Source organism: Parasteatoda tepidariorum, chromosome 1 (assembly GCF_982258835.1).
Source record: "Parasteatoda tepidariorum strain Cologne lab strain chromosome 1, Ptep-v5.0, whole genome shotgun sequence".
Classification (NCBI taxonomy): domain Eukaryota; kingdom Metazoa; phylum Arthropoda; class Arachnida; order Araneae; family Theridiidae; genus Parasteatoda; species Parasteatoda tepidariorum.
This window is the reverse complement of record NC_141755.1, coordinates 91,213,408-91,239,909: the sequence shown is the minus strand read 5'-3', so window position 1 is coordinate 91,239,909 and position 26,502 is coordinate 91,213,408. Positions and strand designations below refer to the sequence as shown.

At 31.4% G+C, this 26,502-nt stretch overlaps 1 long non-coding RNA gene across 1 annotated transcript in view; it reads right to left on the bottom strand.

Annotated features, from left to right (window-relative positions):
• The window catches only part of LOC139424863 (uncharacterized), a 74,389-nt gene extending 53,726 nt beyond the window's left edge, over positions 1-20,663 (bottom strand). The window contains exons 1-2 of the long non-coding RNA XR_015435788.1: positions 20,543-20,663; positions 12,676-12,778 (exon numbers count right to left, since the gene is read on the bottom strand). This is a non-coding gene — a long non-coding RNA (uncharacterized LOC139424863). The remainder of the gene's footprint in view (positions 1-12,675; positions 12,779-20,542) is intronic.
• Between the last annotated feature and the right edge of the window lie 5,839 nt (positions 20,664-26,502).

Genomic DNA, 26,502 nt, shown 5'->3' with positions numbered 1-26,502 from the left:
ATCGAAAGACAAAATAGCCTAAAACAAAGTCAACAAAAAAGTAAAATATTAAATTTTAAAAATTATTACTGAAAGCTAATCATCAGAAAGACTGAGAATTAGTATAGCCATGTTACTGAAACATTTTTATTTTAAGAAATAAAGAATTAAAAGTTATAAATAGATTTTGTTTTCGATTTTATCGCGACAGTGAATTAATGAGTTTTACATTAGTATTGAAATTAAAAGTTAGTTGTTACATTGATTGTCAAGAAAATAATAATATCTAATCTAATATATATAATTCTCTTACGTGGCTTCCAAATTTTGACTGTATTCTTTTCCGCCGGTGGCAACAGTTTTCATTTTTAAAGAAGTACTTTGTACAACTAAACAAGATTCCTTTCACAACACTTAAATATTTACTTTATTTTCTTCATATATACAGAGAACAGTCGGCAAAGAATTCCGTTAGGTTAAAAAATATTTCGCTAAAAAAAGAACGAATTCTGAAATAAATAAAAATAAACAACTTAAAAAATAAAAATGCTGTTGCCAGATATAGAATTTTTTGAAAGTTAACTTAGCAACATAAATCAAAATGACATAGAAGCGCAACTAGATCAAAATTATGATACCTGAGCGCTTGACGTAACAAATCCTTCAATTCTATAAGTGTTGTATCGCCAAATGCCCAGATTAACAATTGTGTTTTTTAAAGAAATTCTATAAAAAGTTTTAAATAAAAAAACTTCTATCCAGCTACTTCTACAACTGCTTCTTGAAGAACTTGGCTCATTGATTAAAAATATTGTTTTAATTTTACAGTACTAACTTTACTTCTACTAACATTATTGCTATGACTCTCTTTCATTACATTTTACAAATTCATGCTAAATTTGAGGACTTTAAGTTGTTTTGTGGTTGAATGCTGACATTTAGAAATGTGTACATAAAAAAATAATATTTAAAGGTTAAGAGTTGCCTCAGAAAAATTTGAATTGTTGACACTGAATTTAATAATGGAAACAATCGTTTTTGTGAAAAATTGAATTGTATTGCATACATCAAAACTAAAAATATTGTGTTTCAATTTAACAATACTACCTTAATTTTACTGACATTTTGAACAAAATTAAGGTTTGGAATTGCCTCGGAGAAATTTGAATTGTTAACAATGACTTAAACAAAAAGTTTTATTTTAACTGACAAATACTATATTATAATTTTCACTTTTTCTACTACTATACTCATTTTCTTACTCTTTTCTTTGTTTTTTATACATTTTATATTTTTGTGATCAAATAAAAAACTTATAATTGTTTGGCTTCTGAACACTGATGAAAACACAAAATGATGGGCTTCATCAACAATAAAAAATATAGACATTTATTTTACAAATTCCATATTATTAGGGTGGCGCCCATCAGAGAATTAAAAATACAAAATTATCTTCATCGAAGCCGATGCTTTACATCCGGCGTTCAGTGGCAGACAACTATTTCATATTGTTTTACAACACATGGGTTTAGCCCTCTGGTGGGAAAGACTTTAAAACAAAACTTACAAAAGTTACTTTTCTCAACAACTGAAATTTAGAATACTGTGATTAAACAAAATATGTGAACTGTTTGCAATTTCAAATTAATATTGAAATGTACAGGTTTAGAATTTTCTACAGTGAAAAGTTTTCGGAACTTCAGTATTCAAAACAGTATACAAAAGCTAGACGTTAAGAACGCATCCAATGAGCGAGCAAAGCGAGCATTGGATTGCGAAGCAATCCGTAATGAACTGCCAAAGCAGTTCCGGGGGATGGCGAGCACCAGCGAGCAGGGGGTGAAGCCTCCTAGTATTTTATAATATGTAACAAAAATTAAATGATTGGGTTGATTTAATTAAAATTCAGTTAAGAAGGATTAATAAAAATAAGTTTAAGAAATTAAAGAAATTTTAAAAGCTGGGGAATATGTAACACCTATTGTGACATCACATGCTTATTATAAAAGAATTAAAAGCCGTGTGTACGGAAAGAACGGGTGCAATTTTAAAATTCAGAACAAACTCTATGTAAAAGTTCTACAGGTACAACTGTGATTTTTAAAAGCAATGTAAATGCATCAAACCCCGACCAACAAAGTTTTTATGAGAGTAATTCTCGTTGAATTCATGATAAAAATAGCGACAAAAGGGGAATTTTTTATTATTTAGTAACTTTTAGGAAATAGAGTAAATGTCGTCCAGTAAATTGAGAACTGAAAATAAAATCAAAAGCTGCGAGTCCGAAAGAGGAAATTGTTCAGGAGAGCGAAAAAACGAAAAATTCCGATTTCTGGTACTTTCGGCGTTTTTCATTTTACTCCTCTTTTTATAACACTCTAAAATGTATGGGAAAGTGGGGTGAGACTGGATACCTTGATTTTGTTCGAAATTAGTTCTGTTTTCTAGCGGACAAATTCTGAATGGCAATTTATTAATCAAGCAGAAGGACCTACCATATTGGCATGTGTTGTTGTTGATCAATTCATAGCGTCTGTGTAAACGAGTTTGTTTTACTAAGTTAATGCTCTAATATTCTCTTGCTTTTAAACTATCCTTATTAATTGGTCATTCATTACAGTTTTAAAAATTATTTCGAGTTCAGATTATTATACAGTCCATGGACAAATTATTAGACGCACTGTAGTGTTTTAATAATTACATGTTTTGCACGAGTTTATATGCAATACTTTAATATTTAAACATACATGTAATAGGCTTTTTGTCAGGAGTTTTTTTATTTATATATTTCTAATTTGTATTCATTTTTAACTTATTGTATTACAATGTTAATCAATTGATACACGAACGTAAGCAAGTGCATAACGGTTTCAGTTTTGTTCTCGCGTGCGTCAGTTGCGGACGTGTTTCTGTGGTTTTATGAACTGTGTTTATTTGTTTCGCAGTTTTATGCTACTCAGGTATTTGCTTATTTTGTGTGCAATGTATAAATAATGCACTATGCACAATGTATAACTAATTCCTAGTGCACTTTAGCATTCAAATAGAGTCTCAGTGCTGCCATCTAGTGTGGCAGAAACTAGACGTCCAAATTAACATGACCAATGGTATCTCACCCATTGTGGTGGTCCTGAAAGAGTGGATACCACCTCTGGAGAACGCACTAGGTCTGCTCATCGGCAAGACCGATAATGCAGCTCATTGGAAATAAAAAATAAAAATGTATAAATAATCAATTGCAACATTTTCATCATGAGTAAAAAGTGCGATTTTTCATCATGTAAAAAATCTGAAGTAAAGACCCTCGTGATTAAATGACTTTTTCTTTTGTCTGAACCAATGTACTAATAGTTTGAACTATAATATATATTTCTTATCGTTTTGTTTGAACCATTATACTAATACAATTCAAGCGTTCTCCAGTTTGTTAAACTTGTTGTTTAAGATATTTTTTCGTAAAAAAAAAGATTGATTGATTATCTATTTTTTCCTCAAGTGTCTATTTATTTATAAACTTTTATTATATTCGGATGAAAATTTTAGATGATTTGTATATTATAAATAGTAACTAACTAGCATATATTTTTTACACTCATGCCTTCCCGGCTAAATTATTCAATTTATGCACTCGTAATCTCACAAAATTTGTAAACTATTTGACTTGATATAGATTGCGAAATATTCTACGAACATTGTATGGTATTTACAATATGGTAGAACATTTTAATCTCTTCGTGTGAACGAAAATAAGTACGGGAAATAAGTTTAAAAAACGAAATCTTTCAGTCTTCTCAAATACAAGTCATAACGTTATGAAAATAAATGTGAATATTGTCCTTCATAAATAAATACCTTCGGTGAAACTTTAGCATGATTCGAACTATCAGTCATATGCAAAACTCAGTGTCGCTACAGCCCATAGAGGGCCAAGGCCAACTGTGCCGATCTCAATTTTCTTGACGTTTGGGCTCTGGGGTGCCAGAACAGATGTTCCAGTTGGGTAGTCAGACCAAAGCGGAACCCCCATTGTTTAGTTCCCAAGCATGCTTGGTACTTATTTTATCGACCCACTGAAGGGACTAAAGGCTAAAAGGCGATTACTGATCAGGGTCGGGATAGCCTGGTTGGTAGGGCACAGGGCCTATGTCTTACAGTTCGTGGGTTCGATCCCTGGCAGGCCGAAAACTCCCCGTGTAGTAAATAGTAATGGATGCACGTTAAATCTGCCGAGTCGCATAGTCTTCCATGTTCCCATAACAAATCAATGCCTATGAAGATACTGATTTGGGAGTTTCCTTGTCTTCTGGATTGGTTCAAAATTACAAGGCTACGGAGTTGAATATTAGTAGTCGTAAACCCAAAATTGGGTCGGCTGTTCGAAGACTGATATAAAATAAAATATAATATATACTGATCAAATTTTTTTTTTCGATTTTATTTTTTTGATGACCTTCTGTATCCATTCGTTAATTTACACTTCATTGGGCTTGTTCCACCGGATCACAATTGGTATCTCCGCAACCGTCCTGGAGGAGCCCTTGACCTTCAGGGTACACGTGCCGACCAAACTGCTACCTGTAGATTTGTCAGTGGGCATGCTAGGAGCCTTACTTTCAGTGGACAAATTAAACTTTTTCGAACTTGTAAAAAGTGCAACTCCAGCAAGGCTAGTCCTCACCATCTACTTGATTGCCTGGATTTCACCATGGAAGAGGTTCTTGAGAGACCTCTCCTTTTCCTCATTTTTTTTAAAACTCACGGCCTCATGTATCTGGTATAGCTCCGATATCCCATCTGGGATTGGAAACAACAACACTTCATTGGGTAATTTAATCAAATGCATGTTCTTTTGCATCTTCAATTAATTTTACTGAGCAAAGAAATTAAAATAAATCTGTTCATTTGTTTTTCCCTGGAAGAACATTTTTCGGTTAAGCACCTCCCTGTGCACAGTCATCAGGATGCACTTTGTCAATCGCTCAATCCCAAGACAGTCTTTGAGTTGTCTTTTTATTACTTTTACTGCATACTCTGAGTAAGTAATGAAAATTTCCAAAAGAATAGTGTAAAAAGCTATTTCTTTAAAAGACTACTCTGCATTTAAGTGGTTGATATTTATTTGAGGATATAATTTATATCTTAACTGTGAGTTTGACCTTATAAATAAGAAAATAAACTATTTCGTGCAGTCCCCCACACGGAAAAATGAGATAACAAATATTAGGGGGAACGGAAAGTAATGTCGTTTTGGTGCATTTGATATTTATTATCAAGATTTTATTTTCAATTAATAATGTATCCATCCTCGTTAGCAACAACCTTTCAATGGCGAATCGAAAATGAATCAAAATGGATCGAGAAAAAAAATGAGCTGGTTTATAAGACTAACGAATATTTAATGAGCCGAAACGACATTACTTTTCCGTCCCCCTAATACTTAACTACGTTAGAACTCTTTTGTTTAATCAATGAATATGTGAGTTAGAGCAAAACGAAAAGGAAAACAAAAATCAAAACAAACAATTCCGTGATTTTATAACGGGTGCAGACATTGCACTTTTATTTTGATAACTGACGATATATTAATGAAAATATAGAATATATTCTAACTACGAAAAAAATCGCATCCATTGCAATGACAAAGCTATCGGCAAACCCTTCGACCATAAATAATACCTCGAAAATTTGTTTGAAAAATGATCTCTATCTAAATATAAAAATATATACTTTAGAGAATTTCGTCAATTATAAAATACAGATTTTAATAAGGGTGTGTGTTTTTTTGAAATCTACGGCTGATAAGGAGAAACTTAAGTACTCAAAACTTAAGAAACCTAACCTATAGCACTGGGATTCGAATCCCGATGCGGGCTGCGGTACGCAAAAACTCTACCCGTCAAACTGATTGGAAGGTTCAGAAAAACATTTATGTTGCTTTTTTGTTTTGCAGGAAATGTTTTTATAGAGGATTCTGAAATGTAAAATGTACAAATGGTACACATGGAGAAGAACATCTAAGTAGCTTTGACCTATTTCTAACTCTAATTGTATATACAGTGCTCTAAATAAACGAAACACCGTGAATAATATATAATCTAATGATCAGATTTTCACGTATTAAGACTTGAAACCGAATGGTCATTACGGTAACCTGAAAAATGCCAATTAATTTGTGCAGACGATATTTTAAGTTACAAAATCAGACAAAAAAATTTACTTTTTCTGAAAAAGTATTTCTTTTTTTTTTTAATGGTTTTTGGATTTTACACCCTAAAAATATAAGGGATTGCTGCAATTTGGGAAAGATGGTTTCAATTGTTAGGTCAGAAGGTTTGGATTCAATATTAATTTTACTTTTTGCGCTATAGTTCGAGAACTTTTTAATCGAATTTAAAAACTTTTACACACAGTAATAAACTTTTGACAATCAAAGAAAATTAAATGCAAAAAATCATTTTTACAATTTTTTACTATTTTACCTAATTTTGATTAGTAAGTTTACATCATTTTAAAGAATGTAATTTTAGATGACAAAATACAATTTGCAAGCGAGATCATTTCAATAGCTCTGGAGAAATCGAATTTTAAAGATACTTTTTTAAAATTCGATTTCTTAGGAACTGTATGACCAATTTCGTTCTAAGTTTATCTTGCCGTATAATATTACATTCCTTAAAGAGGTGTAAAAGCTTATGTATCTTACTAATTAACCGTTTTTGAACATTATTAAATAAAAGAAAAAGAAAAAAAAAACTAATAAAAACTATTTTTTGCATGGAATTTTCCTTGGATAAATGAATTTTTAAAATTGAGTGCAAATTTTTTTTGATGCGTTTAAAAATATCTAGAGATATAGAGAAATACGCAGAAAGTAAAATAAAACTTACAGAGTCCAGACTTTGGACAACTTTCCTAACCAAACTTCTGATGCCATATTTCTCAGATTGCGGCTATCCCCTATATTTTGATTAAGGAATCCAAAACTGTCGAAAAAAGGGAATGTTTTGTGTTTAATATCGTAACTAAAAATAAACCGGATCAAAATAATTGGAACATTTAAGGCCATTAGGTTTGAGCTCTGGAACTCTAAAATCCAATCATTTGATCAAAAGTTATTAAGGTGGTCGGGGTATTTTTAATCACTGTACAATAGAAATTTCAAGATGGTATCTCACGAAGTTTCGGAGAAAAATCACATTTTGGTAAATTCTAATTTTATTTAAGCAACTAGTGGGCTGCGCCCACTGCTCGCTAACGCTCGCCAACCCCTGAAGATTGCTACTCAATCTTATATGGTTTGCTTCGCAAACCAAGCTCGCTTCGCTCGCTACTAACTTAAGTACATTGCAAATGCACAAAATTCTAAGAATTCAAAACAATCATTCAAATCCATATAAAAACTTTTTTTTAAAAAAAAATTACATCTTTTTAGTAAATACTAAGTCATTAAAATAAATTTGAATTCTAATCAATGACGCGTAATTCGTTAAACCTATTAGAAATGTGCCATAGTATAATACGTAATATAAATTAAAAATCGTCAAATAAATTCGTAATATATAAATTCGTGAAAAAAAGCTCCTTCGAGAAAATACTAATATAGAGATCTATCGACAAAGACTACTCACTTCTACCTAGCTTAATAGTACGAGATTTCCGCAGCTGATGCCCTCTGGTTATTTCAGTTTCCGTTTTTAAAAGCTCTATATGTTGAGCCTTCCAGCCAGATTTGGCATGTAACATTTTTAGCGGCAATCATTGGTCGATTCGCTGTGTAAGAGAAATAGTAACGTAAACAAAACAAAGCAAACGTTGCCACCGGCGGAAAAGAAATACAGCCAAAATTTGGGCGCCACGTAAGAGAATTATATATATTCGATGTAAGGCAATGGATAGTTTGTTAACAACTAATTACCTTACAACTTGAATAAAAACAATACAGTGTTTAAAAGGTTTTAATTGAATATTTCAAAACTAAAAAATCTGAGAACTGAATCTTTATTTTATTTTACTAGTATCATAGTTCCGCCAAACGCTCTGCACTACTCTGCAGAGTGGAGGTGGCTTTTAGAGACAAAAAAAGAAAAAAAAAATTAAAAAAAAGAAGAAAAAGAAAAGGCTCTTACAACAAAATTTCTCAGCACCCGCCATTTTTTTGACGTACCTATTTTTTTTATTTTATCACGTTTATATTAACTTGCCTTCGTGTATGTCTGTTCGGCGGGAATTTTTTAATCGATTTTTAGCTAACTTCCCGACTAGCTACAGACTTCAAATTTGGCACATAGTTCAGAATTGGATGACAATGCATGAAAATGAAGAGAAAGAAGACATACAAAGTAAAATAAAATTAAAATAAGGAAAAATTAGTATTTTCGCGATTGTCTTTTGTTGTCGATTCAATTATTCCAAATTAGTGTCACATGTCAGTTAAAAAGTTTTGTGTGCAGTGAGAGAAAAAATTTTTTGGAAATGAGTACAAAAAAAAAAATAAATAAAAATAAAAAATAATATTTTTAAAAACCACGTTTTTGTAGTAGAGAATAATAATTAAAAAGTAAAAGTTTGAAAAACGGAAAACATGGGGCGCATGAAATACATAACAGTACATATACACATACATATACACATTTTCTTACTCCTACACATGCACAGCCACATATACTTCCACATACACATGCATGCACACAAACATATTCCACATACACGTCCACATTCAGATACAATTACGGATATACATACACATATTCTCATGAGCACCCATACACACACTAATATAACATTACTGTTATGTATTTCATGTTCCCCACGTTTTTCGTTTTTCAAATTTTTATTTTTTAATTATTATTCTCCACTACAAAAACGTGGTTTTTAAAAATATTATTTTTTATTTTGATTTTTTTTAACAAGATATGTATTAAATTCAATTTTATGCATGATATTAATGAACTAAATTAGTATTGCATTTGGATACGTTATTTCCCTTTTCATCAAAAAATAGTACATAGTTTACGGATATCATTATTTCGTTTCTCTCAAATTATAATTCCCAGATCACACAAAAGAAAACGTAATTAAGTTTCCCGAAATTTATAATTAATATAGGGAAAACGTGTTCCTTTTACAGAAAATAATTAGATGTGAAACAATTAAGTCGTTGCCGGAAAAGAAATTTCATTAACTAAAAAACTCATTCAGGTAAAGAAAAGCTTTTATTTATTTTAAACAGGCGAAACAAAAGAGGAGAAAAAAACATATCTGGAAGCTCATTACTTAATTTAAGATCCGAAAAACTGTTTATCTTAGCCGTTTAAGAGAGTTTCTTTTAAATATTAACTAAATCATAGTGTGCGTAATCAAATTAATTTGTAGAAATAGGTATAGTCTAATAATGATACTTATATGTGCTTATATTAAGCGAAGAATAGGTAGTACCGAATTTAAAATTATGCATAAAACTATTTTTATTGTTCAGTGAAAATATTTTATGCAGACAAAGGGGTGCGTTCAAGGAATGTCTTCGAAAGTTAGGATTTTAAATCTTTTGCTATTCTTTTATTATGTGAGAGTTAGTAAGAAATAAAACCTCGGTAAATGTTGCATGAAGGGTAATATGATTTTTAAATCTTAGTAAATAAATAAATCTTATAGAAAATATTCTTATAGTTAAATAAATCTTATAGTAAAGGTTTAATGAAATAAAATATTAGAGAGAATTTCACCTATAAAATTAAAATTTCTTTTGCATTAAAATGAGAAATTAAGGAATACAGTAAAAGTCTTTTATAAGGATAATCTATACATAATAATAAACGCGGCTGTGTGTGTGTCTCTTTGTCTGTCTGTAATCATAATATATCGCCCCAGAAGCCTCGCCCAGGCATGAAACTCGGCACATAATTGTGTTTTGACATAATGAAGAAGAATTTTTTTCCTTTTTCAAAAATTTGGATTAGTTTTTTAGTTATCAGTCACTTTGTAAGAAAATCTATGCTTTTTCGTCTTCAAAGAGCCATATTCAAAAAACTATTCGCGATTGCAACGCTCGAGTACGCCGTCTAGCGGGAGCCTGTAAATATCAGACATTAATTTATCACGTTTTCATTTAGTTCCATCGAAATCATTGACAGAATCAGACGCCATTTTTCAGCAGCAAATAAGAAACAAAATTTCCCTAAGGAAAAGGCCAAAGAACTTGAAAAAAATCTCCCGAATATTAGTAAATCTTTCAGGAACAGAACACGCCAAACATTTGAAGAAAAATTCCTCAATAATTTTTAATTTCTATTATCAACAAACTTGCAACTGATGACTTCCGATTTCGGATACTGTTACAGATGTGTGTATTAAGGTAAAATGCATTTCTTCTGTCTTCAATTCATTACGAATTAAAGTGAAGTCAACATTGCTTTCGTCATTCCAGTGAATAAATATGAATTCAGAATTGTAATAGTTATAGCATATTCTTCTTCGTTAAAGAATAGTATATATTTCTGTATCCATATAATTCGGAAAACAACAATAAAAAATTATCCAAGTTACTTGAAATAGTGCCATTTGTGCTGATTCTTAATTAATTTTAAACGCTTACTTGGTAAGTATTTTTTAGTTTTGAAAGAATAAGTTCAACTAGAAATCAGCTATTCTGTTTTTAGCTACATATTCAAATTAATATCAATTATAAAATTTTGCTGTGTAGTATGTTATCTAAAAGTAATGAAGGGACAAACTATGTATCTATTATTTGGGAATGAAGTTTTCAAACAAGGAACTTATCATTTTGGAATTCACCGGGAATTATAAATCAGGTAAGTGCAATGATTTTTACAATAAAAAATTTGCTTGTAAATATTTTTTTTTCATTTGATGATGGTTATCTACAGAATGGTTTTTTACGTCTGATTAAGAACTATAAGAATAATAAAAAAAGAAGCAATATGAAAGTTTTTATTTCAATGAAAAGAATTCTTAAAATCGTTTTTTTCTCCTAAGAATTCTTTATTTTCCGTTTTTTAGTTTATAATTTTTTGATAAAAATTGTTCTCAAAATACTTTTTTTGAAAAATTAAATGGTATAACATTATGTGTTTACGTATACTTCAAGTATATTCCAATGTTTGAAGTAATATGATTCAGAAAAGTATGGAATAAAAATTCGGTACTTACGCCACCGCAGCTACAGATTTGGCGGTTTTTAAGTGCCGCCAATCTACACTTAAAATTTTTGCGACAATTCATAAAATAAAACACTTTATTTAAAATCAAAATAGTCAATCGGATTTCGGTGGAAAATGAGCCGATATAGAGTTTAGCATAGATTCAAAACAATCATATCGCCATATGAACTCTGATAAATAAGATTCCAAATGAAATAACATTTCCAAAACGTACGTTTACCAAGATAAAGTTTCATGTTGTGGGAATCGGTACATTTTCGTTTTTTCGGTAAAATATTTTCCTCCTGAACAAATAAAATTGCATCTTGTTTTGTTTTTGGCAAATCCCAAAGACGAATTTTTGTAGCAATAAAAATGGCGACAAAAAAGAACTGTTTTTTTGTTTTTGTTTCGTCAGCATTCTTTATTTTACGTTTCTTAGTTTCTAAATAATGATTTTTATTGAAACTTGAAATTTTTTGATAAAAATTGTTGTCAAAAAACTTTGTTTACAAAATTAAATTTCATTAAATTATGAGGCTTATGTATACTTTTTGTTCATTTTAATTTTTGAAGTAATATGATTCTTAAAACTATAGAATGTAAAGTTTAAATGGGTCTTTCATGTTATATCATTAAATTTAGTAAAACTATTTCTCGGGCATTAGGTTTTAACTCTTATAAGAATATACATATTTTTTCCTGTTAATGTACAAATATTTTTCCGATGTGTTTTGGATATTTCTTCTCTAATAAAAAGAGATACCATTTTGTTTTCGTTTGCATAAGAAAGAATATCAAGCATTTTTCTTTTTTAAATTTAATAAGCCACAATAAAGAAGGAACGTTGCAATGCTACGTGCTACATTAACGACGTCTCTAGAGTAACTAAAGGACTGTTCATATAGAAATCGCAGGTATTAGTCTCATACAACAACGCCCCCTATAGTTCGTTGCGATCGCGAATTAAAAAATGCATATACTTTTCTCCTCTCTTATAAATGTAGGCTAATGCGAACCTTACAATTGAAATATTAATTTTCGTCAACTTAAACCAATAATATACGAAGGAATTAATAATTTAATTGTAAGGTTCGCATTAGTTTACATTTATCAAAGCGGAGAAAAGTTTAACTTTTGTATTAAAAATGTGGCAAGATATTCGATACGCAAGTAGAACGCTTCGCTTTGATATATTTGTCGCTGTTCATAATTGTTATAATAAGCTTTTCTTCTTCTTTCCACGCTCTATTCTTTTTTTCTTAAGCGAAGACGATAATTTTTGTAGCGATAGAAATAGAAATTGATACCATAAAATTTTTTATAGAAATAGAAATTGATACCATAAAATTTTTTATAGAAATAGAAATTGATACCATTGAAAATTTCGTTTTCGTTTCATAATTCATAATTCGTTTCATAATTCGTTTTCGTGTTCTTTTCATGTATTTAGCATTTTAGTTTTTTTTTCTTAAGCGTTGTAGCTATATATTATATAAAATAGGAATTTAATTGTATTGGAAGGAACGATCACACTTACCTTGGATCCCTTTGGTTTTTCTATTCCTTATTTCCTGCTATGCTTTAAAAAACTTTATTTGTGAAAACCTTTAGCGTGGCGGACAGCTGGCAGCCTTAGGCGGCTAGTTTGAAATAAATGAAAGAATAGTCGTTATAGTAAGGTTGCCGTTATGAAAAATATATTTAATATTAAAAAAACAATTAAAAACGATGAAATAAATTCACCCTTTTTTCTTTTATTTTGAACAACTATTTTGAATTCCCTTGCAATTAGAGTACACAGCTTTTGTTTACAGATAGTAAATTGGATAAGGATTTTTTGCAGAAGAGTTCAATGAAGACCGATACCGCACACCTTCAGTCCCTTCGTATGCTGATCAAAATGGTACCGCTTAACTTAATGGTGATCTTATGCGAATCGTATCTTACTCTATCGAGTAAGAAAAGAGATTTCTAGAAAAATTTCAGTTTAAAGTTACCCATGGTCCTTTCCTTTCATTGAAAATGTATATCATCTTACGCTAAAAATGTAGTAAAATGCTTCCAAATGAATTTTTTTGTTGTTGTCATAAGTCAATAAGCAGTAATAAGCACTTAAAGTTAATGTTGTGTAGTTCAAACATTTCAACGTTCCCGTATTTATTTTTAATATTTTTTAAAATATATTGTTTTAAAGTGTAAAAAAAACACTAGGAAAATGCCACTTAGAAAAAAATTTTTAAAATTCAGCAAAATAAAAAAAAATATTACGGGGAAAAATTATTTAAAGCTTCAGCGTCACTAGGAAATCTATAATAAGGTAAAAAATAAGTTCTATTACTGCTCTAATTAAAAAAAAAAATGAAAGGTAAAGAAGAAATTTTCTTATTAATGAAAAAAAAAACAATTTTTTTTAATGAACTTTGTGCATTGGACGAATAAAAGACTGTAAATTAAATTAGAACTAGGAGGCTTCGCCCCCTGCTCGCTGGAGCTCGCCAACCCCCGGAACTGCTTTCGCAGTTCATTTCGGATTGCTTCGCAATCCGACGCTCGCTCATTGGATACGTTCTTAACGTCTAGCTTTTGTATACTTTTCTGAACACTGAAGTTCCGAAAACTTTTCACTGTAGAAAATTCTAAACCTGTGCATTTCAATATTGATTTGAAATTGCAAACAGTTCACATATTTTTCTTAATCACACTATTCTAAATTTCAGTTGTTGAGAAAAGTAACTGTTGTAAGTTTTGTTTTAAAGTCTTTCCCACCAGAGGGATAAAACCATGTGTTGTAAAACAATATGAAATAGTACTGAACGCCGGATATAAAGCATCGGCTTCGATGAAGATAATTTTGTGAGAATTCGATAATTCGGTTTTGATAATTCGGTGAGAATTCACCCGATTAGACATATTATGCTCACTACGTGCTCTTGCGCTCCGAAGCCTATCAATTAAAAATGAAAACTATTGCCAACGCGAGAAAAGAAATATCATCGATTTTATTGATACATACCTATTAGCGTTTTGTATAATATAGATTCCAGTGTGTTGTGGTAATATTTAATGACATTTCGATCGCAATTATGTTTATAAAATTAGTTGAAATGAATAACCGAGTTTTATACGTAAATATTTTCGAAACTATAGCAATTATTACATTAACGTAGTTAAAAATTTAAGTATAATCAGTTTTTTTCAGTCACAAAAGTTTGGAATTTATTCAGTTTGTAGCAAAAAAAAAAAACGTTAAATTCGTTATCAAATTTGTTTAAACCATTTTGTAATATCTCAATCTCAATCAAATGATGCAAAAATGCGTTTTAAAATTTCTTTGAGTATTTCTAATATTAATGGTTCATAAATTTTTTTTTGTCGTGCAGAGTGACGTCAGTTTACTCTTAATCACGCAGCCATCAAGATCTCCGGACCTAACTCAATGTAATTTCACTCTACTGGGATAATTTTCAAAAACGCTGCTTATGAACCCTCGATCCCTAAAACTCTACAAGAGGATTTTATACCGCGGGAGAATCTTTTCATGACAAATTTTGTTTCACCTCCATTGGTTATTTATAACTTATAGTTTAGAAAAAAAATGACATTAGATAAACTCAGAGTAAATGTAAAAAGTTTCAAATGCTAGAAAATATTTTTAAAATATCACAAAGCAAAGAAATTAAGGCAAGATTGCTTCTCTACGGCGTAATCCTTTATAACTTGTTTGCATTTTGATATTTAGAAATATTTGAAAATTCATGGATTAATTTTAAATTTCCAGAACATACTTTTCTTATGACTTAAACTTTAATATTTACAATAGACGTGAAAGAGAAATTGCAATGAAATGATTTTCTCACGGTATGAGTCCTCTTGATCAGTTTTTTGAATTTTGAATTTTAGTGAAAACGATGTTCAGGTAAACCTAGCGTAAACCACGAAGCTTCAAATGCTGAAGAAGTGTTATTGTTATCCATGACAGTTCCCAATACCAGCAATCCTGCTAGAAATCAATCGAATTTCTTAAAGCAGAGGGCGCGTTTCTTATTTTTTCAGTGGCGCCATGTATTTTCAAGAATACGCTTTTAGTCACACACACACACGTCACAGCCAGCTTTAAATGGAGGACCCAATCATTCTCAATTCATTCATCCACACATCGTAATTTTGACCTGAACTACAGAAAGATCGATCTCTAATTCAGTACGAGTTATTGATTTGTTATGGGAACTTGGAGGAGTTAGTGACCTGACAGATTTAACAGGCACCAGTCACTTAATTTAGTACACGGAAATCCTGTGTATTAAATGGTGTTTTCGGCCTGCAGAATTCGATTCGAACTCCCGTTCTCATGAATACGAGCCCAACATTCTACAAACCCGGCTATCGATACGCTGAAAAAGTGTTCATATGCTATTATTCTAAGTTTTGAAACCATTAGAAGTAATAATAATTTTTAACCGAACAATAACGAAAGAAGCAATAGAAAAACTTAAAGAGATTTGAATGAGGGATTAGTTTGGGGAAAGATGGAAACTACGCCAGGAAAAGGGAAATTAAACAATGAAACGAAATTCCCTGGAGAATCGGCGCCACTGAGTTGGAAAACAAAATTGGCTTAGAAAATGATTGCTGAGCTAACTGCGCATGTTCCATTCGAAAGTTATCTTTTAAACCAATGGCAGGAAAGATAAAAATTAAATTTAAGCACTCTCAAGCGAAAAATTTCAGATAAAAACTAGACTTAAAATTTATAGTGACATTTACTTAAAAAAACCCTAAAAATTCTAGGAACATCATGTATATTTTTCTTTAATTCATTGAATGGTGGTCCCTCTATCTCTGAACAACCGCGGCTCAAAACTAATTTTGTAAGTTTCAAGTGGTACTGATTCCTCTTCAGCAGGGGTTTCTAACAGGCAGCCAGGGGGCCGCATCCGACCCGCGAAACCTTTTTTTGAGGCCCGCGAACTAAAATATATTAGCTTTAATTTCTTTGCGAGCAATTTTCATAAAAAATATGTACGGGTTTAAAATACTTTTCTCGTTAATAAAAACCCAATTTCTTCGTTTCTGTGAAATTTAACATACCAACAGAGCAAAAAAATTTATTTCTCAGGTTTTGCATCCAAGAAGATATTTATTCAAATACAAAAATAATCGTGTGTGTTGCTCCTTTTTATTTCATTTTTTTGTATTTTGTAAATATAATTGAGCATGTGCGTATCTGAAATTTTCTCGAAGAAATTCTCCGATTTAACTTTTTGAAACCACTCATTTTGGACGAAAATATTTACACACACATTTGCAAATTTTAAATTTTAAATGTAAATATCTATTCTCTGGTGGTTTCAGCAGACAAACCTCAATTTTCTCATTGAATATTTTGTGTGCTACTATGTAAGTTTTAATACCAACCTTTTTAAAGTTTTATATCTTAACAATTTGATATCTGTTGCACATTAATTGTTTAATACATAGGTGCACATTAAAGTTATTGTAGCCCGAATTTTTATTACTTATTTTATATTTTTAAAACTATTATTAATAACATTTAAATATTTTTAAAAATCTACTTCCTATTTTAATTTGTAATTCAATACTTTTGTTTTGCACTTCTTGGTAAAAATCTGACAGAAATATTTAATGTTCTTTCAAACATAAAAGAGTCCTACACGAAATTCTGATAAAGTTGCGGCGCGCCATTTTATTTGTGTTTTTAACTGTGGCCCCCGGCCTCATGTAAGTTGGAAACCCTTGCTCTTCAGCCACTGATGAATCGACAAAAAATAGGTTCTTTCAAGAAAAATTCCTAGCGATTGCCATTTTTTTGACAGTTCTTTCTTTTTTCAATGAAATATGTATTGATTTCAATTTCACGCATAATTTTAATGATCTCACACAAAGAAATTAGTTGTGCATTTGGATTTGTCATTTTTTCTTTCATCAAAAAAATAGGATATATTTCACGGTATTAGTTTACAGAACTCATTATTTAGCTTCTCTCGAATTATAATTCCCAGATCTCACAAAGGAAAACGTAATTAAGTTTGCAAAATTTATAATTAATATAAAGGAAAATATGTTTCGTTGACCTTTTGCAGAAAATAATTAGATGTGAAGCAATTAAGTCGTTGCCTGAAAAGAAATTTCATTAACTAAAAAATGCATTCAGGAAAAGAAAGACTCTTATTTATTTCAAACAGAAGAAAGAAAAGAGGGGGAAAGCATATTTTGCAACTCTTTACTTAATTTAAAATTCAAAAAACTCCGTTCATCTTAGCAGTTTCAAGAGCTTCTTTTAAATAATACGAGTTTTAACTAAAAATCATAGTGTGTGTATTCAAATTATTTTGTAAAAATAGATACTGCTTAATAATGATATTCATATGTTTTTAAACAATGTGGTGAAGAAAAATTAAATATAAATTTTATAATTATGCATGAAACTAATTTTGCTGTTCTATTAAAATATTTTATGCAGTTAAAGGTTGTCTCCAATGAAGGATTTCGAGATCCAAATTTTTAAATCTTTTGTTGTTCTTTTATTATGAAACTAAAATTTGCAAGAAATAAATATTTGTCTTGGTAAATGTTGCAGAAAGAGTAACATAATTATAAAATAAATCTTACTAGATAACTAGAGGTAACTTGCGAAAATTAAAATGTTCTTCACATTAAAATGTGAAAATAAGGAATACAGTAATAGACCTTTTTAACGAAAATTCAAAATGGCAGAAAGACTCACCGTTATAGCGAGCTTGTCGTTATAAGATAATAGATTTATTTAGTGTAAAAACAACAATAAACGTTAAAATCGACACAATTACCTATTTTCCTTTCATTTTGAACAACTATGTTGTCGTTGTTTGTCATGCTACGTGCCATACGGGCATGCCTGCTTGGTGAAACCCAGCAAATTTAAGGCAGAGTGGGCGTTTCTTGTTTTTCAGTGGCGCCATCCTATGGTCAAGAATTCGTCTTTAGCCACACACACGTCACAACCCGTTTTATATGGCGGACCCATTCATTCATGCAGAGATCGTAATTTTGGCCTGAATCAGATAACGATCGATCTCCAATCCAGTACCATCAGAGGTATTGATTTGTTATGGGGACATGGAGGACTTTGCGACTCGACAGACTCAGCGTGCATCAGTCACCATTTACTAGACTGGGAGTCTTGAGTCATCGGGGTTCAAACCCACGAAATCTCGGACATGGACCCAGCGTCCTACCAACCAGGATATTTTTGTATTCAAATACACATCTGGAGTAAACTGCTTTTGCTTACAGACAGTGAACTGGACAAGGAAATTTGCAGTAGTAGGATTAATAGTACTTTATTTACGTCGCATTATAGCTGCATAATTGCTATTTGCGATGATCTAGGATACATCCCTGAGAATGTTCCGGACGCATGCCATTACAATTTTGATTCTTTGCATGGAGGATAGCTCCCTCGCTTCGGTAGTCCGACAACCTACGCACGATAGCTTAATGAGTACAGATACCGCACACCCTCGGTCCCTTTGTTGGTTGATCATAGTGGTCACCCGTTCGCTAACTGACCATTGCCAATAACGCTTAATTTCAGTGATCTACTGAAAACTGTATCTTACGATAAGTCCACTGTAGAACAAGAGTTTTTTCAAGATGCAAGAGTAAAAAATGAAATGAAATACAATAGTTTTTGACAACATCGATAATTCTATTGAATTCATTAATAAGCTGTCAAATAAGGTAATAATGCTTAGTGTATATATATGGCCGATAAAAAGCAGTATTTCTAAAAATAGAAAAAAAAATTGTAAGCAGGAAGATAACTTAGTCGGTGGTCCCACACTCATATCTGTTTGACCATAAAGGGGAAATGATGTTCGCTTTTCTCTTTTCCGTATTGATGCCCTAAATGATTAAAAAATATCTCAGATTTGCTTTTTTTTCGCATAATATTGCACATTTGAATAGTAGAAAGATTCCTAACTCTAAAAATATCCCAACAGATAGTAGTTTCCAGCTCGCACAATACTGCACATTTGAATAGTAGAAAGATTCCTAACTCCAAAAATATCCCAATACATAATTATTTCCAGCTCGTGATTAACACGCAGTTTTTGCATCTTTAACAGCAGCAATTTAATGGCGACTAGGAGAATCCTCGTTATAATGGATTTCTCTTAATGTGTTGTTCTCGTTAAATCGAGCTTTTACTATATTTTTCGGAAATATAACTGAATTTCTACCTTTGAATATTTTCGGAATTTGTTAAAGTATACCTTCGTTTCAGGGGGCACCTACATACTTCTAACCACAAAGGATTTCATGTGGTAGATAAGTAATTTCGTAATTATTTGTTTTTATTATAATTATAATGAAAATCAAAGATGGACATATGCATAGGAGGTTATTTCTTTTATCTTGTGGCCTGTGCCAAACAATATATCAGAGATGGCCAGCCTGCGGCTCGCGAGCCGTTCCCTTTTAATTTTTGTGCCATTATATTTAAAAAAATTATTATCGTTCCGTATGTGTTTCAAAATGTCTTTTAAATTACTGAGAACAAATATGAAAGACAAGTGCAACGTTGTTCAATTCAAGGTGAGTTTTCCATTTCCAATATAATTATGACACAAAAAGCATCTGGAGAATTAGAATTAATAGAGATGCAAGAAGATCAAGCTCTACAATTAAAATATAAGTCGACGTCGATTACTGAATTTTGGAAATTTGTACCAGAATCGGACTATCCTGAATTAAGCAAGGCTGATTGTAGAATTATTTCAATATTCGGAACAACGTACTTATGTGAATCATTTTATTCCACTTTAAAATTCCTGAAATCCAAAATCCGATCAGTATTAACTAACCAGCATCTCAAAGAATTATTGAGAAGTGCTGACTCCAATTATTCACCAAATTTTTAAGAATTATCAAGAGAAGTAAAATATAAATGTGTTTAATTTTTAATATTTAAGTTCAATACATATTTTGTACTTTTACTTATATGTTCTCAATAAATATAATTTATTTAAAAAAACATTTTTAATACCTTTTTTGCAGACCTTTTAAATACGTATTTAATTGCGGCTCGCGTAAAATTTCAAATTTTGAAAAATGGCTAGACTATCAAGGAGCTTGGCCACCCCTGCAATATATGTTAATTTATATCATAAATTTAACAAACCTTATTATTATTGTGTAAATGGGGGATATTCTTCACAAGATAAGAGGTTTCTATTGCAGTTAATAGATAAAAATGAACCCACGGCAATCTGGCGTATAGTAAGAATAGAAAATGCAAACAAGTCATTTAATTTAAATTACAAATTAAATACTCAACATATAAATTTGTTCCTACAAGGAAACAAAAGCGTAATGTAATAAAAAAATAGCATTGAACTTACATCAGAATTGAAGTAGCGAGCCACTAGAATTGTTTATTTTTTTAGTCAAGAAAATTCTTTCGTCAACATTAAGTTGAGAAGCAGAAATTCTATCCGAGCATTGGTGTCACTTTTAGCAAACGCTCTGGTTCCGAAGTGGACTGATCGTAAAGACACGGTTCTCAGTAGAACACCGAAGTCAAGAATTACTGACTGCGGTCAGTAAGCGGGTGGGTGACCACTTTCATCAGCCTCCTTAGGGACCGAGGATGCGAGGTATCGGTCTTCTATAAACTGTTCTATCGTAAAGTGCTTGAGTTCTTGCGCAGGTCCTCGGGCTACCGAAGAAGGGGGGCCATATCCTCTGCAGAGCATCAAAATTGCGATAGCATGTCTTCGGATTCTCCTCAGGGATGTTTCTCAGACCGTCGCCAATAGCCCATTGTGCAGCTCTAGTGTAACGTTAATAAAGTACCTACTTACTAGCCAAACTCTCTGAAAAGTTGCGGAATCGATTACTGCTGTAATCGTTTCTGTACCTTTGCGATGTCCTTCTCCAATTAGACAGATTCTTCTCTTTTGACATTGAAAAACGTTTTCTGTATTGAGCAGAAAAGCTTGCATTTGCATGTGAGGGGCCTTCTTGGCCGAGTGGTATGACAGTTCCGCCAAATGCTCTGAAGCGTGGAGGTAGCAGGTTCAAGTTCCACCAAGACCTTAGATGCATCTTTGTCCTGCTTTTTTCTATTGTGTGCTATCTGTTCCTCTCTTTCATGAGGTTGCTTACAAGTCGTTTTTAGCTCTGAGGCCAAAATTTTGCATATGCATGTAAATCTCCGTTCTGTCAAATGCTCTAAAGCGTGGAGGTAGCGGGTTTGAATCTCAGCACAACCCTGGATGTTGTAAAATACCATGATCTCGGGGTTTTAAATCATTACAAACGCCTTTGACATAATATATTTAATAACAAAAAATGGAAGATGTTTGCGATACAGTGTCATAGAGGAAACTGATTACTATTAATGATTTCACATAACTGCGCAGAGCGCCATCTGTTGAAGTTGTTGTTAATTTACGTCGCACTAGAGCTGCACAATGGGCTATTGGCGACGGTCTGGGAAACATCCCGGAGGATGATCCGAAGACATGCCATCGCAATTTTGATCCTCTGCGGAGGGGATGGCACCCCCGCTTTCGGTAGCCCGACGACCAGCACGCGAAGTCGAGCACTTTACGACAGCACAGTTTAACGAGGACCAATACCGCACACCCTCGGTCCCTACGCAGACTGATCCAAGTGGTCACCCACCCGCACACTGACCGCAGCCAGTGATGCTTGACTTCGGTGATCTGCTGGGAACCGTGTCTTAACGATCAGTCCACTGCGGAACATCTGTTGAAGTTTAGAAATTATTATTAACATTGAGAAATATTATAAACAGATGTATCTTCCTCGAATTTGTTTTATCTACCCAACTAGGCAAAAGCTAATAAACCATATCTGGTGGCAGGGTAAAAGCAGCAGGGTAAAAGCAAGATCCAGTTTTCCCTCATTCATTTCCATATTGTTTTGGTTCTCACTAGCATAAAAATAATAAATGTCATAAAAGTATTGTTTTTCTATAAATATTTTTTAGTTTGATTTGATACGCATATAATTTAATAGGATAGTATTTTTTATTTTCCAATATAGTGGATAACAATTGTAAAAAATGAATGAAAACAATCCCACGGATAATGCGACGGATTTAAGGTTATGTCAAGGTACATCTCTTGTGAATATCAATTGATTGTTATTAAACTTTTGAAATTACACGATGACGCATTCACATACATTATTAATACAAATATATTTTCCATGGCGAGACGATGAGGCATTACACGATGCCCCATCTCTCTTTTGAAATTACACGATGACGCATTCACATACATTATTAATACAAGTATATTTTCCATGGCGAGACGATGAGGCAACCACAAGCACTTCCACTGGTTCAAGAGGTCCACGAGGGAAAAATGCACAATATTACCGTTATAACAGAGCACGGAAGCGAGCGGAGCAGGAAAAAGAGTCGTTGAATAGAACTAGTGATCCTTCTACGACTACTGATTCTTCTACTATTAACGTCGCAGGTTACGAAGTTTAACTTCTTCCGCGAGGAAGAATTCTACGCACTATTTTTTTTTCTTCTTATATCTATAATTTTCTTAGTTTTAGTTAAAACTGAGGTTTTATAATGCTGCAATGTGGATAAAATAAATGTATTATAATTGCCTCTTACAATAATGTACGTAAAATTATACCCAGTTATAAGTCATCATTAGTGTTAGATAATGTCATAAAATCGTAATTAGGGTAAGATTAGTGAAATGGTTAAAAGCATTTAGTTGCGTAAAATATTTTTGAAAATGTGGAATAGTTAAGCAATTGACTTAAATACTAATTAATACTAATTTAATATATTAATTTAAATATTTGTTCAATCTACAATCTAACATATTGCGTATCTTAAAATAAACAACAACTACTGCGTTTCCCCCTTCCGAAAAAAAGGCGAGTTTTAAAGTTTTCAAGACACGAGTAGGGGGAAATTCGTGGAGTGCCTCACGTTTCATAGACGGTTTTTGCTATAAATATTATCGTAGAATTTTTTTTCCAAACATATACAAGATTGCCTAGGCATGGTTCTGGAATGCAGTTCTAGTGGCACCATGCAAAATAAAATAAATAAATAAAAACTTTGTGTAGAAATGCAAGCTATTGAACTAGAGAAAATAAGCTATATCAAAACATTTGTAGAAAATAAGCTGTGAAAAAGCATTTGATTTTAGCAAAGTAACTCGTTAAATTATTAGATTTAAAACAGCTCTAAAAAATTATAATAATGGAATAAAAAAAAGTGTTATTTTGTCCATTTTTAGGAAATAAATTGGAAAAAAATATATCTATTTGAATTATTAAAATAAAAATCTAACTAGTTTCAGAGCTATCTACTTTCTTGGAGATTTTGCAGAAATAGAAAACTTGTAGGGCCCTTCGCAAAGTCTGGCGATGGCTCTGTATCAATTACATATATAAAAACCTGATCTTTTCTTTTTTTTTAAACTGTACAAAGATAACTTAAAAACAATTTAAACATCATAAAAAAAAGCATCAAAATTTTTTTTTGGCAAGATAATTGAATGACAATTCTTGCCTAGTATTTTGGAACAGGCCTTTGGAAGTAACCTGTTATTTTTATAACAGGTGTGATTAAATAACAGGTGCAAAGTACCTGTTCAAGAAAATATTAGCCATCTCTAACTGAAAAGGAAGAAATATGAAGTCAAACTGGGTCTGGAGAGGAAGGAGTCAAGTGGATACAAATGTTATTGGCACTTTATATTTAACCAACCGCTCATTTGAAATAAGTATTGACTAACAAGTTTAATCATTTACCACATAAAATTAACATTGTTACTAGCACAATTAGATGTTTCATAAATAAAGAATTTTAATATTTGATCCATGCCAGTTCAAATAATAGCCAATTGTTTAGCGTTAATTGCTTTTTTCTTCAATACATTGCCAATACCTTTTTCGGTACTTTTATACAGATTTAATACATTTGAATGGCTCTTCTAACAATTTAACAAAGATAAGTAGCAGTCTTTTCAGCTATAAGTCAGCCGATCTGCTTATTTTACTAACATGTAGATGGCATGGAGAAATGAAGAAGCATAACTCTAAAATGGTGGTGACACTAATTAAAAATGCTTCAGCTACAACAAAAATTCTTAATTATTAGGTTCTTAGATTGTTTTATTAATACTAAATTTATCAAATTTCCACTTTTTCATATAACCTCTTAGCCATTGTGGTACGAAAGAATCTTTCCTTATAATCCCTGTATTTACCACAATGTTGCCCAGGGAACGCCAAACGAGGAGGCGAGGTTATTTTATTCTAACTGCTCAAACACTAGGAACAATATTTGATGATGTACAAAAGGTCAATTTTTTTTAATAATCTATAAATTCAACCACTTTTGTCGTAGAACACAAAGCCAATCAGATGTGTACTAATTCTTTTTTTTTTTTTACCACATTGGAAACGCAATGGTTATCTATGGAAGAAGTAGTCGCTGGATCTTATAGAGCAGTTGTCATTTTAGTGTTAGTGTTTAGCAATCAAAATAGTTCCCCAAGAGGGCTGTCAGACATATTTTTATAAGTAGCCAGAACATAGACAACAGCCCCCCGAGGAGTAAAAGAATCGTCGATTCCGTACATTCCATGAAAATATATTCTTACAGGGTAGATCTATGAATTCTGCCACATTCAAATAACAATGTAAATAAAAAATAGCAAAATAAATACAGTAGCATAAATAACTACTGAACACATAATTTTGATAACCAGAATGCCAAATGAAACTTAGATATTTTAATGTAAAACAATATGAAACAAAAGCCAAACTGATGTCAGGGTAAATTTTGCTTAAATACTAAACTTACAATGATAAACTTATCTGATACTTAAAACTACACATGCATTTATGCAAATTGTTCTTTACAAGAATTTTGAATTCAAGAGTGCCAAAGGAAGAATTGCATAAATAAACTCCGAAGAGACATACAGACATGGGAATGACAGAATCTCCAATTTTTTCCCATACTCCTCTAAATATTTTTGAAAAGGTGGAATAGTAAAGCAATTGACTTAAATATTAGTTTAATATCTATTAATTTAAATATTTGTTCAATATAACTTTTTTATTTTCAAAATGTACGTTTGATAAACAAATTAAACCTCTTACTTCATTTTAATTTAAATAAAAATCATGCACATTTTTTGTAGAATTTGATTGAAAGGCTTGAACATTTAATTCATTAATAATTGCTATAAATTCATCACTAAATAGGATTAGAGTAAAAATTAAAAATATGAAGAAATTTTTTGTCAACAGCGTGTCAATTTTTTGAGCAACGGCTTATGCTTGTGAAGTAAACATCTAATACAAGTCACTTTAAAATTAAAATGAGGCATATTTTATTTCGCTTTTAATAAGGCTGTTATAGCTAAGAATACAAACTGTGCTAACAATAGTTTTAATTGAAAATGATGTGAATTTTTACGAAAGTATATAATACTTTTGGCAAGTTTAGCAACGATATGAACTTTTCGGTTGCTAAATAGATTTACCATGAAATGTACTAGAAATAATTTTAAGTGAAAATAATGTTGTACTACTGTGACATGCAATCCTTTTGGCAAGTTTAGCTAAGATATGAACTTTTTGGTTACTAAATAGGCTTACCGAAAAGTGTACAAGTAATGAAAGACAATATTTTTTTTATTGAAAATAATGTTGTACTACTGTGAAATACAAACTTTTTGGTAAGTTTAGTGATAATGTGAACAATTTAGTATCAAAAACGCTTGACGTAAAATGTGCTAGCAATAATTTTAATTGATAATATGTGGTACTAATGTGATATGCAATATTTTTGGCAAGTTTAACTACAATGTGAAATATTTGGGTACTAAATCATATTGCCGGAAAAAGTGCTATTAAGAATTGTAATTTAATGTGGTACTACTATGATATAAAATCCTTTTTGACAAATTTAAATACGATGAATTTTTCGGTTATTAAATAAGCTTGCTTTAAAATTAATAGTTGTAATGTGGTACGACTACTTTGGTACATAATACTTTCCGTAAGTTTTGAAACGATAATTGTTTTTGGTTACAAATTTTTGATTACTAAATTGGCTTACCATACGTTTTTCAGCAAAGAGGAATATAAAAAAAAGTATAAAGTTTAAAAAATGAATAGTAAAAATTTAAAAATGTACAATATTAAACTACAACAAGAAAAACACTATCAAAACTAATCTAATTGCCATTCAGCTGTTTTAAATATATGAAATAATGTTTAGAGTAAAATAAATCTCGCGACACTGAGATTTAATCTTTTTAATAAGTTCATTATAAGA